This window comes from Sus scrofa, chromosome 5, assembly GCF_054392235.1.
Source record: "Sus scrofa isolate SSC_HxYL_T2T_F1_AM1 chromosome 5, Sscrofa_HxYL_maternal_Yorkshire_Landrace_v2.0, whole genome shotgun sequence".
NCBI classification, from domain to species: Eukaryota; Metazoa; Chordata; class Mammalia; order Artiodactyla; family Suidae; genus Sus; species Sus scrofa.
In genome coordinates this window covers 99,072,065-99,089,280 of record NC_139387.1, presented here as the reverse complement: position 1 = coordinate 99,089,280, position 17,216 = coordinate 99,072,065, and the positions used below count along the sequence as shown (strand labels likewise).

Sequence of the window (17,216 nt, the reverse complement as noted above, 5' to 3'; positions counted from 1 at the left end):
GCTGTGACATAGGCTGGTAGCTGCAGCTCCAATTTGACCCCTAGCTTGGGAACTTCCATAGGCCGAAGGTGTGGTCACAAAAAGAAAAAAAATTAATAAACATGATAAACTTCAGTGCTGGAGAGGTCAGCAGAACACAGTAGAGAGACTACCGTAACAATTCTTTACTCTGCCTGTGCACATCTAGATCAGATTCTACACACACACACACACACACTCACATACACCTGGAGGGAAACACAACCAAGTTATAGATGTTGGTCTGTATGTGTTAAAATTACAGCTAAGACCATTTTTTAAATTTCTTATCTAATTTATTATCACTTTCCAAATTGTTTTTTTTTTTTAAGTGTTATGTGTCATTAACTTCCACCACCTCTGGGTAAACTGTCAATGAACGATGGAAAAGTCAAAGCTCTTTAACCAGTATTTTTTTTTTTTTATTATAATTTGTTGTATCCTTATAAAATTAAAGTTAAAAACTCTGGCAATTAATAATTATTTTGTCAATATTACTATTATATCAGTAACAAATGTTATGTTTTACTCTCCTGCTTGGTTTACTCTGTAATTATATCTCTCAACTACTAGTAAGTGTTGCTGGAGCTAGGAAATAAAAATAGAGCAAACACAGTGGAATTTGAATTTCAAGCAAGTGACATTTTTAAAGGTATTAGTATGTCATGTGATATTTGAGATATATTTATACTAAAAATATTTATTTACCTAAAATTTAAATCGAGTGTCCTGTATTTTACAGTCAACCCTAATTAGTTCAGAACTTGAGCAGGAAAAAGTAAGATCTCCTCAAAAAAAAGTAGGATCTCCTCAAACCTAACAAGTCATTACAAAGATCTCTCAGAGAACCTCAGAATTTATAAAATGACAGAGAATTTAAAAGTCTTCTAGGAAAGTAAAATGTTGCAATACGTAAATACCTCTCATGGGGTATTCAAATGAAGTTTCACTGATGGCAACTGAATCTACCTAAATCAAGAAGAATTTGGAAGCAAGTCCATGGAGCCTGGGGGTAGTGGGCATGGGCCAGAGGAGGTTTTGTTATCCTTTGAAATCAAAGGTGATATCCTTGAAGTTACCTGAAATCTTAAAGGCATGTGTAGTTTCAAAGCAACCTGTAGGCTTTCTGAAAGTTGCATGAAAACATTCCTTTGATTCATAATGGGCAGCATGAGTCAGCAGGTAACGTAAGAAGATGCCATTTATGGGTTCTATTACAGCAGACTAGCTTGAGCAGGTTTTTAACCCACACCTTTCCCTGAGTGTCAGTGATACAGGTGATGTAACTTAGAGTAGGTGTGAATTCTGTCTCAGTCTGGATTCTCCAGAGGAATAGAACCAATAGAATATATGTATATATTCTATAGAGGTTCATTTTAAGGGATTAGCAGAAACAATTGTGGGGGCTAGTAAGCCCGAAATTCCTAGGGCAGGCCAGCAAGCTGGAAATTCCGGCAGTAGTTGATGTAAGCTGGAGTCTGAAATTTGCAGGGTAGCATGCAAGTTAAAAACTGAGGTGGGTTTTTATTGAGGCTAAATTTCTTCTCTTCAAAAACTTTGTTTTTCCTCTATAGGCCATTAAACTGATTAGGTGTGCCCCATCTGCCTCGTCAAGGGTAATCGCTTTGATTTAAAATCACCTGACTTTGGATCTTAATCGAAGAAGATCTAAAGCCGAGAATAATCAACATCCCCCTCTTTTCTTAATCATCCAGAGGCAACAAGGAAGGTAAAAATAAAAATTTAAAGTCTATTAGAAACCAAATAAAAAATAAATGATAAACCTCAGAGGTATCAACAGGCAGCCCTGAGTTACTAAATAGGAGAGAAGACCAATAGCATTATAGAGAAAGGATCCTTGTGGTTGCAGAACTCAATTAAAAAGCCATAAATCCTGCTTCTTCTTTTTTTTTTTTTGTTTGTTTGTTTTTTTAGGGCTGTACCTGCCGCATACTGAGGTTCTCAGGCCAGGGGTCAAATCGCCACAGCCACAGCCACACCAGGTCCAAGCTGCGTCTGCAACCTACAGCACAGCTCATGGAAATGTTGGATCCTTAACCCACTGAGCAAGGCCAGGGATTGAACCCACGTCCTCATGGATTCTAGTCGGGTTCATTTCCGCTGAGCCACAATGAGAACTCCAGTCCTGCTTATTCTTAAGTAGATGGGATTTTGAGATTTGAGAATGACAGTTACTTCTTTGCAAAAATGCCAATAGGGTGCCTGGAGCACGTGGGGAGCTTCCTTGGAGCTGGCTGTATTTTGAGGAAGAGAAGATGGAAAAGGATGAATGTGAAATCACACAGACAACCAACACCGCAGGTCAGTCCAAGGAGAGAAGAGGGACTTCCCATCCTTGTGAGCTGCTTGCCAGTCACTAACCTCAGTATTTTGGGATCAGTAAAAGTGAGTGAACTTCTCACACACACACCAAGCAAGAGCACAAAAACGTTTCTCACCAACCTGGAATATAATACCGGCCTACCCTTCAGGAAAACCTCCTTCAAATAATTAGGCTAGAAAAAAATCATTTTGTTCACACATGAGTTATCAGAATGGAAACGACAACAATATGAAATCCTAAACCGATGAGGAAAATTCCAAGATGCATATTCTAATCCTAAAGTAATTCCTAAAAATATAATGGAAACACTCCCTTTGCCACCTTGTTCAAGGAACAGGCTGAGGTGGAGAGGGAACATGCGAAGCAGTTCAGCTAAGAAAATATGAAGGTAGTGTCTGTTTGCTGGGAGTTACTGAGAGGCCTGACAGAATTGAGACATGGTGTTCAAGCCCTAATGTCTGCTCTGCACTTGCATAAGCAAGATGCTATAGAACCTGAAGACCTCGGCTGCTGAGAAGAGTGAAACTGATCTCTTAGAGTTCCTGCATAAACAGTTGAAGGACACTAGAAAAATACCAAGTTGCCAGTCTGAAGGCAACAGAAGAGCTGGTTCAAGCAGGAAGACCTATTGAAAAGCTTGCTGGGGCCTTAGGGGAAGAGCCTTAACTTTTGAAGACCACATCTGAGGCTTCCTGGTGCAGTAGGTTCCAAAGTCTGCTACTTAGAAGTCTTCATCGTCTCCATTTGCCTGAAGACAGCTTTCTTTTGTGATTAGGGTTTCCATCCTAACCCTCACTGTTGTGCAAGCAAATAAATCTGCCTTGCATCATAAAAATAAATACGTAAATAGATACACGCATAAATAATTGTTTTAAAATAGATGAATTACTGCCAGTAGATATAGCTCCTCAGACGCTTCTGGCCTTTGCAGTTACCTGTTCTGGTATATTGCAGGGGAGTTTAAAGATACAGATGTCATTTCAGAATTAAAAAATAAGGTGTTGGATGCATTAAGGGAGCACCCATCATTTTTTGTGTTTAATCATCAGAGTTAGTACGCTTCTGGCCTTTGGTTTCAACAAATTCTTAAAACCAAGACTCATTGCTTTTAACACATCACTGAAATTAAAAAAAAAATCCTCAAATTACTGCATGGTTAAGATTTTTACAAATTATAACGACAAGACAGGACAAAGAGATGGTGTATTGGAGTTCAGGGTATAAAACATACCCCCCATCAGTATTTATACTGCTCTTTCAGTCCTAATTAAAATAAAATCTATGGTCCTTGTTTGCACACTGTTAATCAAATCATTAATGTAGTGCAAGTTAACTGGAAAATGAGCATTTGATCTTTCATGGAGGGAATGTACTTTTCATTTAGAACAAATTTACTCCTTTAGTAAAAACCACTGTTTATAATATATTTCTTTGAAAAGTTTTGATGGTTTTCGATTAAAAAATGAAAAAACCAAATCATTCAAGAATTTAAAGCTTAAAATATCAGTTTATTCTCATGGATCTGAGGTTGCCTGAGGCGACTCTCCTTCAGTTTGCTGTAACCAGGAACCATTAGGTTAACTGGGGTCTGTTTAACTAAAGAATGGATATTGGGTTGGTAACTAACACTTCCACAAGGGGTTAAGTTAATGATTGCATTTAGCAACAAGGATGACCTTGGTGACACCCGTACAAACCTGCTTCAGTGATATTAGTTGGATCAGGAGAAAGAGTAACTGGAGGTAAAGAGAAATGAAAAAGTAGAAAAAGCGTGTGAGAACAAAATTTTCATGAAATTATACTCTAAAAAATGAATAGCTAAAGAAAGTCAATATAGAGTCAACTTTTTAAACACTATACAATTATATAGACGTGCAATGTTTTATTTGTATTTTCTTTAGGTTTACAAAATTTTGGCTTAAAATGTCTGTCAAATTCTTATATATATAAGAATGTATCTATATATATATATATGCGTGTATCTATATATATCATTCCCAAGTATGAACATGAATATGAATAGAAATATTCACATGTAGAGACATTCATGGCTCGAGTTGCGAGGTTTCATATTTCTGAAATTATGCAATTAGAGAAAGAGTCTGATAAAATGACATGAAGTGGAAGATCATGATTGAACTGAAAACCATTTCACCACAAATATTACCTTGGACAACTCCAGTGCCACAGTGGTCAGTGGCCTACCTGTGGCCTTGGAGGAATGTGGTCTCTCCTGGAATCACTGTTTATTTCTCACTTGCGAAAGCCTAGTTGAGTACTTTGCAAATATTATACCTTAGAAACCAACTGATGGATTTGGCTCTACTGTTGTTGTTTTTGAAGATTTGTATTAAACACAACAAAGTTAAAACCACTGCAGGGGAAAGTTTGTAGTGACAGATTCTTCCTCTGCTATTTCTCAAAGAAGGTAAGGGTGGTAGAATATTTCAGACATGTGGAGTAGGACTGGGAAGTACGGTGAACTTTTTTTCAACTTTATGGAAAAATTGTGTTTATACAAGTGCTTATGATAAGTGAGTAGATAAGTGCAATCATATCTCTTATTGTGAGGAATGCATGAGGAATTTTCAGTTGAGGAAACAGAATTTCCTTTTAATTTCATTGAGAAAGCTTTAGAATTATTGAATACTAAATTTAGAATTTGCATTTCAAAGTTAAGCCTTTTCCTAGGTTGAGAGATAAAAAGGAACATTGATTCTCTTCAGTGTTTTGTTTTCTGAATGAAATATTACTTTTTATTCAGGCTGGTATTCAAATCATGTATGCCTCAATTGTTTTATTGAAAATACTTAAAGATATGAAACATACTTGAGCCGAGTCAGTATCTTGCTTTATATTAAAACCAGATAATTTTATATGGTACATTTTCTCCTTATTTAACTTTTCTGTGCATTTTTTTTCCTAGACACAGTTTGCTTTAAACACTAAAGTATTAAGTCATGAGAACATTCAGAATTAAGCACATACTAGAATTTAGTACAAAAAATAATATAGGCATCATTCTGGATGAAATTCTGTCCCTTTCCATGTCTAAACGTTCACTTTTGTATAAACATTATCTTTGGCTTCAGTAAAGATTTATAACCTCTGGAATTGTTTAACTTTGTGAAATGAATCACAGTCAATCTAGAGCTTCAGATAATTTCTTTATAAGAGATAATTTGCTGTTTACAACTCTCTTCTTGCCTCCCTACTCTACAAAAATATTAAACTTAATCAAATGTGACATATTCCAGTATATTTACAAAAATGTCAATATTTTATAGTATTTGTCTTTGTAATAAGAGTTAAGGCATAGATTTATAGACATATTAGATGGAAATTAAAAGAGAGTAATAATGAACTTTGGAGTTTTAAAAAATAATGTAACCAATTGACTCTCTTCATCTGAAATAATACTTCAGTGGGCATTACTGAATCCAGTAATCCTCATCGAATTATTACTTGTGGGCTAAGCTCATAAACACTTCTAAGGGAAAAACAATTCCACTCCGAGGTTTTATCGTAAGACTGGCCTGTACACCAGTTTTGTCCACTGTGATACTGCTCAAAAGCACCTGTGACTAGACTGTGACAAAATACTGCATCCAAGAACTGTATTCATGCCAGACTATGAGAGTGGCCAGTGGAAAATGCCCTGAATGGCAACATAATCATTGTCAGAAATCTGAGCTAAGAGTATGGAGTATGCTAGGCTTCTTTGTGTTTCTGTCCAACACTTCTTTTCACACTTCTTCTAAGAATCTAATAATCTTCCCTTTTAGAAATTTATTGGATAGAGTTTGGGGGCAGGGGGAGCTGACATTCTCCCTGCTTCTACTACGATGGGTATGAAACAAAGTTTGATTCAGAGATCTGCACATAATGTTATGTTAATTAGAGACAGAGTACTCCTTGTGGATATTATGTTAAAGCTGTTAGAATATACACTCTCTTATCCAGGACATTAAGATGAAATGATGTAACTCTAGGACTGGTAGTGTCAATACGGCCATCACATGGAACAATCTGGTCTAATATATATCTACATATCATTATCTATGTCTATCTGTCTATCTGTCTATCTACAGAGAGAGAGAGAGAGAAAGAGAGAAGTATTATTTCAGGCCCTGAATCAACCATTCCTGAATGCAATGGTGAGCCTATACATGTACATCAGTAATTTTTTTTTACATTAATGGTAATTTGCTTTGCATTTTTATTAATTGCAATTAAAAGTATCCCAATTAATACAGACAAAATGTTTGCACAGGCAAAGAAATCTGAAGCTTAAAGGAAACAGAGATGGAGATTATTCGCCCATAAGGCAGAGAGAGGAATCATAAGGAATTTAGAGTTATGAGGAAGCAAAAGCCATAAGGAAATAGATTGGTTTGGGGAAAAGAATGAAGAACAGATGTGTGTAAAAATGCATTAAAGGCTAGTCACTACTGAATCACTTAGAGCTGCTTAGAATCTGGTTCTAGCCTTGGTAATACCAGGCACTGCTGTGGTTTCCATTCTACCTCAGATCTGGTTCCATACCTGAGTGTCATTCTTCTCTGTATCCATTCGTATCCTTACAGGAAGCCCCAGTTAGTTATTTAAGTTGAGTAATTCTGTTTTACTTGTGTCCACAAGGGACTAATTAAAGTAAATTATTTTAAACTTTTTAATGAAATAGTGAAATTTCCACACCTCTCTTTTGCTACCATAGATTGATGCCAGTTATGAAAAATATTTGAGATTGAATGGCAGAGCTCCCTGGTGGCCTAGCTGCTAAGGATTCAGTATTGTCACTGCTGTGGCTCAGGTTTAGTCCCCTGGCCCTGGCCTGGGATTTCTGCATGCCATGGACATAATCCCCCTCCCCCTCCGCAAAAAACAAAAAGAGAGGAAAATTGTCATTTTCATCTGGGAGATTTTATGTGATGACAATGTATAAATTTTTAATATAAAAATTCTGGATCTTGACAATTTAATTCATATCAATATTTACTAAATACTCTTTATGCAAGATGCTTTCAGACTTTAGAAATATGAATCAAATTTTTATCATTTTAAAGAAATATTATATAATCAATAACTCAAAGTCCAGAGGCTAGGCAGGCACCAGACTCTATGGTATACAGTGCAATAATATAACTAAAACAAAAAACAGGATCTCTGCCAATAAAGTTCACAAAACTACATGAAAAAAGCAAGTACTTACGAAGGACAAATTAACAATGACCAAAAGAGACAGAGAGCAAAGAAACAAGAAAGTCTGATGTGTCCAATAGCCATTTTAAAAAATGTAAACTGTTATTAAAAACCTTCCTATAAATTTATATCCCCATAATGGTAGAGTAGGTGGTATATGACTCACCCTCATTCAGATAAAAATTACAAACATGGATTAAATATTTGAAGAAATAGTGAACAAAGTAGTTAGAAACTGGAAGGAGCTGACCCATGAAAGAAGGAAACTATAGTAGCTCTACTCCTGAGGGCACTCTCAAAGTAGTATACAGGCTAGATTTTCACTGAGTTGAGAAGAGGAAGGAGGAAGATCCCATGGAGGAGGAGATCCCATGGAGAGAGCCCCAGATCTGTATATAAACTCTACAAAAGATCTTTGCTAACCCCTGAATTGCACATGGGCTAGGGGGAGTTCAGAGTTCTCAGTGAAAAGCATAGCCAGAAAGCTGATATAAATGAGTAGTTTCAGCTGATGCCCACCTGAGGGGAGCCAAAACTTTGAGTTTGGGTCAAATCAATGTAATTTTCTATTAGAATAACAATGAATAATCTTTAGACCAAGAGAACAGAATGCAGTTTCTACAATGTGTCATCTACATTATCTATTATACCATGAAAAATTAGTAGGAAATGAGAAGGGACAAGAAATTATGACCCACATTCAAAAGGAAAAGCAGTCAACAGAAACAAATTATAAAATACCCTGAATTTGGAAGTTAGACTATAAGGACTTTAAATACATGATTATAAATATTTGGGGACCTGAAGTAAAATATGACAGTGATGAATAGGCAGAGAGAGGATCTCAGAAAATAAATGGAAACTATAGAAAATAACCCACTGAAAATTCTACAACTCAGCAAAACAATGTGTAATATTAAGAATGTGCTCGTATTTGGTAAAATCAGTGGTTACTAAGCTTGAGGATAGATCAAAAGAAAATATCCAATTTTAATAGAAAACAGAGAGAAGGTTGAAAATAAGTCAGTGGATTCTCAGTTGGAGTCCATGAAAGAGAGAAGAGAAGAACTGAAAAAAAAAAAAAAATTGGAAGATGTGTTAGTCTCCTAGGGCTGACCTAACAGAATACCATAGGCTGGTGGCTTACACCACAGAAATGTATTTTCTCACAAGTTCTGGAGGCAAGTCCAAGGTCAAGGTGCCATCAGTCCCCACATGGCCCTCCCCTGCAGGCATGCAGAGAGATATGTAGTGTCTCTTTCTTTTCTACAAGGACACCAGCCCTATCGAATTAAGGCCTCATATGACCTCTTTTAACCTCTATTACATTCTAATAGGCCCTATTTCCAAATGTTGTCAGGTAGGGAGTTAGGGCGTCAACATACAAATTTTGGGGAGACCCAATTTAGTCCATAACAGAGGAATAATGGTTAATTTTTTTCCAAATGTGGTCGCAAACACCTACTAACAGACCAAAGCAAGATAAATATAAAGAAAACAATACCTAGCTTTTGGCTTACGGCTCAGAGAAAGCCAAGGTGCAACTTTCTTTGTCTGGAATCCGGGTTCATCTGACACCAGCTGCTACCACCATGCCACCTAAGTTCAACCCCAACAAGATCAAAGTCGTATACCTGACGTGCACCAGTGGGGGAGTTGGTGCCACATCTTCCCTGTTCCCCAAGATCGGCCCCCTAGGTCTGTCTCCCAAAAAGTTTGGTGATGACATCGCCAAGGCAACTGGTGATTGGAAAGTTCTGAAAATTACAGTGAAATCGACTACTCAGTACAGAAAGGCTCAGACTGAGGTGATACCTCCTGTCTCTGCGCTGATCGTCAAAGCTCTCAAGGAACCACCAAGAGACAGAAGCAGAAAAACATTAAGCATAGTGGAAACATCACTTTTGATGATCTTGTCAACATTGCCCAACTGATGTGGCACCAATCTTTAGCTAGAGAACTCTCTGGAACCATGAAATAAATCCTGGAGACTGCCCAGTATGGGGGCTGCAATGTTGATGGCTGCCACCCTCACAACATCATAGGCAACATCAACAGTGGCGTGGTGGAATGCCCAGCTAGTTAAGAATGGCAAAGAAAAATTAAATAAAGGATTATTTGACAACTAAAAAAAAAAAAATACACACCTAGTTTTATCATGATAAAACTTGAAAACCAAAAATTGAAAACCAAAAGACTATGTTAAAAGTCAGAAGACAGAAACAATGTATTAACTACAGAGGATTAACAATACAAGTAATAGCTGACATCGAAAACAGCGGAGGGCAGATGACAGTGGAGTGACATCTTGAAAATGCTGAAAGGATGTCTACCATCAAGTTTATATTCAGAAAAAAAGTGTGTTCAAACATAAAAGTTTTAAAAAGTAAGATAAAGGACATTGTCAATAAATGAAAGCTAAGAGTATTTGTATCCAATAGAACTGGACAAACTCTTTTATAGGAACTATGACATATGTGGTTTTATATATATATATATAGAGAGAGAGTATATATACAATGTTGTATATATACAGTGTGTATATATACATATATATACACAATAATAGCAGTACAAAGAATGAGGGATAAATGGAATTATACTATGAGATATAAATCTAAGTTTTAGACATGATACCTTTTTTTTTTTTTTTTTTCCATTTCCCTCTTCTTTTTGACTTGGACTGTGCTGTACCACTGCCTTTCTTTGTACCCTGGAAAGTTTTACTCAATCTTCAAGATCCAAGTCAAGTAATTCTCTCTGAGCCAACTTCTTGACAAGTTCAGAGTGAAGAAGTGCTTGGGGCTTCATTAATAGCAAGCATGACATCACTCCATGTTATTATAACTACCCTGGATGATAGTGCCCTGCTAGACTCCTTAAGAGCAGGCACTGCCGTTTATTGTTCTTTGTATGTGCCTTAGCTCCTACGAATATCCATCTCTTGTTCCTTGAATGGAGAGATAATAGATACATGAAGTAATGCTTAAATAAAAGAACACATTGTTGAACGAAAGGGAAATCAGCATGAGGAAAGAACTTTTAGGGAAAAGAATTTTGGACATAATAAGTTTGTGGCGGTAAAGTAGTGTCCAAAGCACATTTGGATTTGGATTGTAAAAGGCAGGTTTTGAAGACATAGCTAGTGACCATAAATGAGACTCTAAACTCTCTCTAAACTCTTTTTATTTTAGAAAAATAAAATGCAAAAAGAGGAAAAGGTCCCCCAAATCTCTCAAGATATAATTTTTGTGCATTTATCGTATAGCCACAACCTCTACGAGTCTAAGACTTTTACTCAAAAAATGTATTATTTTGTCCTCTAAAAAGATTTTGACAATACAAACTATGGTTCATGGAAAAATATTTTAATATGTTACAGAGGTTTGTTGGCTAATCAGACTTACCCTGACTCTTTACTTTCATAAGTTAGTGTCCTACTGTTGAAAATGGAACTTTCTCTTTGCATAAGTTCTTTATCTTCTGTTGTCATGATTAACATCTGGCATCAATAATATGGTAGTTTAGGAAACAATTTTAATCATAAGGGTTTTTTGGAGGATTTGGTTTGTTTGGGATTCTAGCTTTATTACTTACACATGGTATCATTTTCTTTAAAATTCAAAATTAAACATTGACTAATTTCTTTTCAAGTCTTGAAGTAACATTGCTCATATGACATGGACTGTTATGAAAATTTGTGTGAGCTATGTCCCGGCACTTTAACAGATAATTTGGGTTCTCCTGCAAAGATATTTTGCTCTAGCCATGTTAATTTATTCACGTTGCAGAGGGCTTTCTGACATTGAAAAGACATCCTATATTCTATTTAGTGAAAAATAAGTGTGGCAATGAAAAATTTTAGGGTCTGGCAGAGAAACTAGTAAAGTTAGGGTAAGTGTAATAAAAATGCATTTAATCGAAGGCTCTTGGGACTTAAAACTGAAAAAACATTTAGTTTCACGAACAATCCAAGCTTATCATTTCTCAAATAACAAAACTCTAAGACTGAGACGGAGAGGCACCTCCATTTTTTTATCAGCTAGTGGCAAAGCCAGAACAAGATAAAACCCAGGTCTTTTGATCATATTCTGTTCGCTTTCTACTACCAAGACAAATTTTGCAATACCGCACAAGCACATATTTTTATATGACTTTTTAAAACTGTGCCTACATTTCCAGTTACTCATGATGCAGTCATGTTCAGCTGTCTGTTTCACAGAGGTGGGAAGTTGAATTGCTAGGAATGTGAATAGTTACACAAGAATCCCAGCTGCCTTGGCCCTTACTAGGTAATTCTAGGAGGCCTCCAGTTTCTTTTGGGTGGGGGGTGGGGGGGTCCCAGTAATGTTTGATTCTTAATTGCATCCATGATGCTTATTCATTAACACCCCCTTTGTTGGCTTTCCTATCTCACTCCCCTCTAAATTCTTTTCTTTCACACCCAAACCCTTGTCCCAGAATCAGCTTTAGGGATAACTGACGTTAGGACAAAGGGAGAATTGGAAAGGAATTGTTTAACCTTTCCTGTCTCTATGGAGAAGTGGAAACTAGAAAATGGGAATGGGCAGTGGCTGTTGATGTAATGGACCAACCATTTTGCTGCAGCACCTATTATTAATCTCACTAACAAATAAGAAAATTAAAGTCTAGCTATGTTACAGTTGCCTGAAATCCTACAAGAAGTCACTGGTGTGACAGACAAGTATAATGTATCATTTACTTGCCACCAATTACAGGATGTGAAAGGATGTTCCCTGTGGTTGGAGTAAACCAGAAATAGAAGTGGACGGAACTTCTTTTGCTTTAGTTGATTCTGCAGTCTCTTTTCTCTGCTTTCCGGATGGAGAAATAACATCTTTGATTTCTGATTTACTATAAATTTTGTGGATTTGTTTGTGCTTTTGCAAGTTCTACTCTTTACTGCTCAGTGTGTATTAGATACTGTGTACTCATAACATTATTGATACATATTTAGCAATCTACTTTTGGTGGTTAAAAGCAGCAGCTGTTTGTTTCATGTGATTTTTTTCTTCTTAATCTCGTCCATAACCCCAGGGACTAGATTATCGTCTCTTGGATGATGACTAATTGATTATAAGAAACTGATTCTATCAGGAGCTAGTACACTGGTAGGATTTCTAATTCTACTTTCTAAATAAAATAAACTCTCATTTAGGTATAACTTCATATTTTGACACATTAGCTTCCATTCAAAGTAGACTGATTAGTTTCTTTGCTATGTAAATTGTAGTAGTCTTTTTTTTAAACTTTAGCTACTCTATTGAGCCCTTCAGACTTCCCTAGACAAAGTACATAGCTCAAGAAATGCTTGTGAAAAGAATGATGAGTAACGGTTAACTTTTCATTTGGAAAAGAATAATCAGTGGTGTCTGAATCTTTATTGCTTTTCAAAGATACTGTTAGGTGTTGTACTCCCAGAAATTAATACTGCTCTTTCTGGAAAAAAAAAAAAAAGAGTGAGGGGAGGACAAAATAAAAAAAAAAAAACAACAACGTAAAAAGAAAGGAATTGCAGAGGAGTTACTATTTTACAAAAGAGTTTTATGTGCTTGGAATCACACAACTCTTGATGAATGATATTGTGTAATATGTACCATCTGGAATTAAAATACTTACCATTTAGTCAAGTAGATAAAGAAAGAACATTTGGACATTTTTACAATATGTTCATAGAATAAGCAATCTTTTGATTGCAACGAAAGATATATAAAAACCCTTTTTTTGCTATCACATTTTTTTCTTGTGTGCATGAAATATGAGAAATTAAACATAAAACTAGTTTTCTTGTGAACTTTTCCTTTAGGTTTGCCAATAAAAAGATATAATTATTTCCAGATTTGCATTGGTTTAATTCTGTTGTGCATGTGTGCCTGTGTGTGTGTGTGTGTGTGTGTGTGTGTGTGAGAAAATGTTAAACGAGATATCATTTTGGAATATTTATTCTCATTTACCACTGTGCACAATTTAAATTTAGTAAATTACAACATGCTTTTGGCATGAAGTCCCCGAACTAATTATGTGGTATTTAATTGCAAAGTGGATTGGTATATATTTACATGGCATCTGTAAAGATCATTTCAAGTGGTGGTGAGATTATTTTATTTTCTTGTGAACATGTTCAAATTCATAATTCCAATTCAGAAAGATAACTTACTAATTTACTGCCTCTGTCACAGCTGTTTTCTTTTATAAACACAGAAGCTTTGATTTGGCAATTCTCATTTTATTCTGTTGAGATCTTTCTTGAAATATTTGGAATTATTACTTAGGACCAAAAGATTTTGTCCCATAATTTAGAAATTATTGCATTATGTTGGCCATTTAGTATTGCTAATAATTTAGATTGAGTATTTATTCTTTGTAAAGTTTATTTGCATGGATTCTGAGCGAAAGCAGATGGAGATGAGGTGTGGAGGGTTCTTGGATTATTATCGGTGGAACATTTGAACAAAGTTGCTTATATAGGCCCAATGGAGCAATGCAGTTTTCCTAAAAGTATACATAATACTTATTCCCAAAGCGAAATAGGTACCTACTCTGTGCTTGCAAGCCAAAAGTGTGTCGAAATCACTCAGATTCGGTCCCTGCAGTCACGTGACCCAGAGGACCACCGATGACTCCTTCCCCTTCCTGCTGTGGCTCCTGAGGACACTGTGCTCTGTTCACCTTCACTTTTAACTCCCCACTTCCTGCCACTCTTCCTGAACTTCTCCTTCCTGCTTCAGACATTTATCTCATCTGAGGACTCATGTGTACACTCCCGATAGAAGATTTCCAAACAGCTACATGACATTAAATCTTTAGTGCCATGACGATGGACAGAGAAGATGCTGTCTAAGCATATTTGTGTCACATTTCCCAGGATCCCTTTGAAATCATTGTGCAGAATTTTTTAAAGGACTAAATCTATTACAGCCAAGAGCCTTGAGGAGGAGGTCAAATGTGGATGGCAGATTTCAATATCTCTTTGGATGATAGTGGAAAGAAAATGAACATGTGTCAATTAGTGTGTCAGAGAGGATAAAGTTACATTTCAATATTTGCTGAGCGATGGATACAGAAAAAGTGAAATCCATATCTTATTCTGACCTTAGAAAAATAAGATGTGTATGTACTGACTGTATTCTAAATAGGATTTTTTTTAAGCTTGCACATTTTAGAGCCAGTCTGTAGGCAGTGTATGGAGAATGTAGTTAATGTTTAAGAAAGGGTTAACTTGAACAACTTTGATCATGAAATTAAAGGTATAATTATCAGAAAATGATGGCAGAGTGGAGAGAAGGGTTCTCTTTTCACACAGAGGAAAGTTTCGATGATTTTCAGAGATGTTGGAAGTAGAAATGGAACTCTTAACTTTTAAATTCAAGTTAGTTACCTAAGTTAAGAAATACATGTAATAAGATAGCTATCAAAATATAAGAAGGGAGTAGGTAGTTGTGTGTATGCTAAATGGTCTTTTATAATAGTCAATAAAGAATGCCTAAAATTGGAGTTCCCATTGTGGCGCAGCAGAAACAAATCTGACTAGGAACCATGAGGTTGCAGATTTGATCCCTGGCCTTGCTCAGTGGGTTAAGGATCCAGCATTGTCTCTGTGGCTCTTCAGGTCACTGCTAAGGCGCAAGTTTGATCCTTGGCCCAGTGCAGTGAGTTAAGGATCCCAAGTTGCCACAACTGTGGTGTAGGTCATAGCTGCAGTTCAGATTCTATCCTGGCCTGGGAATTTCCATATGCCGTGGGTGCAGCTGAAAAAGAAAAAAAAATAAGTTGCAAATGTGATATTGATTATATAGCACTATTTTCACAGATTATCAGTTTACATCACTGAAAGGATATGCAAAATATGAGTGAATTATTAAGAATAAGCTATTATGTCAAAATAGGAAATATCACAAATTTCAGTGGCTTAATATCCACCCCCCCCAATTTATTTTCTCTCAAACGCTATCTGTCCTTATAGCAGTTAGCAGGACAACTCTGTCCCATATAATCTGCTCCAGAGAGCAATAGAGAGAACTGACAGAGCTAAAGCCCAGACAATCTACCATGCGAATCTGGAGCATTTCTCACAAGAGTGGTTAGAAAAAAGGGTTGCCCCTCAGTAATGAAATCCTTTGACCTGGAAGTGAAACCTTTCACTTCCACTCGTTGCACACTGACCAGAGCTTATCTTATGGCTTCTTTTTCTTTCAAGGAGATGGGAAAGTTTAATCCTTAAATGTGCAAAGAAAGAAGAAAAATAGTGTGGATGAACACTGGATTTTCCCACTACAATAAAGAAATTTGCATGTAAAGATTCTGATAAGTTCAATGTAATTAGTATTTTGAAGGCCTCTACAAACCATTAGGATATTATGAGTGGGAAAAAAAACAACAGATGATCAAACCCTTTTTCTGCCTCTACGTTTTGTTTGTTTTTTCTTTTCTTTTTAGGGCCATACTTGCTGCATATCGAAGTTCCCAGGCTAGGGTCTGTCTAATTGAGCTGCAGTTGCCAGCCTGTGCCACAGACACAGCAATGCAGGATCCCAGTCGTGTCTGCAACCTACACCACAGCTCATGGCAATGCCGGATCCTTAACCCACTGAGTGAGACTAGGGATTGAACTCACATCCTCATGGATGCTTGTTGGGTTTCCTAACCCACTGAGCCACAATGGAAATGCCTCTAGGTTTTTTTTTTGTTTTGTTTTGTTTTTTTAATAAAAAATTTCAAACGATGAAATTGAAAGAATTTTACAGTGAAAATCTATATACTAAGGTTCAATCATTATCACTTTGCTATATTTGCTTTATCATGCATTCCTTCCAGATATATTACTGTCTAAAATACCTTTCGTATATCTTTGCTTAACTTCAAATCACAATACCAGTAATACTAGTGACATTAATATTTACTGAGTACCTACTATAGTTGAGTCATCTTAAATACACCATGTCTTTTTTATCAGAGGACTATCCTGTACATACTATTCTCTGCCTACTTTCAGTAAAGAACCCATCATCAAAGAGTTTGAGTAACTTGCTCAGGTTTCCTTAGCGGATCTAGGATTCAACTGTGTTTGTATCTGACTCCTTATCTTCAATGTTCTTACTACTGGATCTTACCAGCCTTGATTTTAATGTATCAGTAACTACTAAGTCACCCAAACCACTTTTTGTCCCTTTCCTGCCAACTATATAAAGACTGTGTGTGTGATCTCAATTTGCTAATCTTATGTAGGAAATATGTTTGCTTTGTCTCTCTTTTCATCTTTCTGAAGGCAGTGTTTCTACGTCTCAACCTGGATAGTGTTGCTGGTCTATATTCTCACTACCCTACAGCTTTCTTGTGTCACTTTTAATGCAGCACATGGAATATATGGCAAGACTCCTGCCCTGTTGGAAACAAATCCTGGCACCCTTACATACGCTATAGATAGCTTTTCTGATGAGTTTTGCAAAAGGCACTCCTGCTAGTCGTTTTATCGTTCTGATATTTTTCCAGGACAATTTTAACTTGTCTGAAGAAATCTTTAGAGACTGACAGTGAGTCTCTTTTTTACACTTGAATTGTGTTTACTCAGCTGGACGTCACAAAGAAAGTGATATTTTCCCAAAGGTAGAACAATAAATTCAAAATTCAAGAT

The 17,216-nt window shown here is 36.4% G+C and overlaps 1 protein-coding gene and 1 pseudogene across 15 annotated transcripts in view; both read left to right on the top strand.

Annotated features, from left to right (window-relative positions):
* Nucleotides 1-17,216, top strand: part of LOC146403580 (uncharacterized) — a 688,950-nt gene that overhangs the window by 352,949 nt on the left and 318,785 nt on the right. The window contains exons 6-7 of one of the 15 annotated variants that reach the window (XR_014804416.1): nucleotides 1,593-1,747; nucleotides 2,237-5,237. The exons of the other annotated variants lie outside the window; for them this stretch is intronic. The gene's annotated coding sequence lies outside the window, so the exon portion shown is untranslated. Of the gene's footprint in view, nucleotides 1-1,592; nucleotides 1,748-2,236; nucleotides 5,238-17,216 lie in introns of those variants that run through there. 15 annotated transcript variants of the gene reach the window in all.
* Nucleotides 8,353-9,704, top strand: LOC106510432 (large ribosomal subunit protein uL11 pseudogene; annotated as a pseudogene).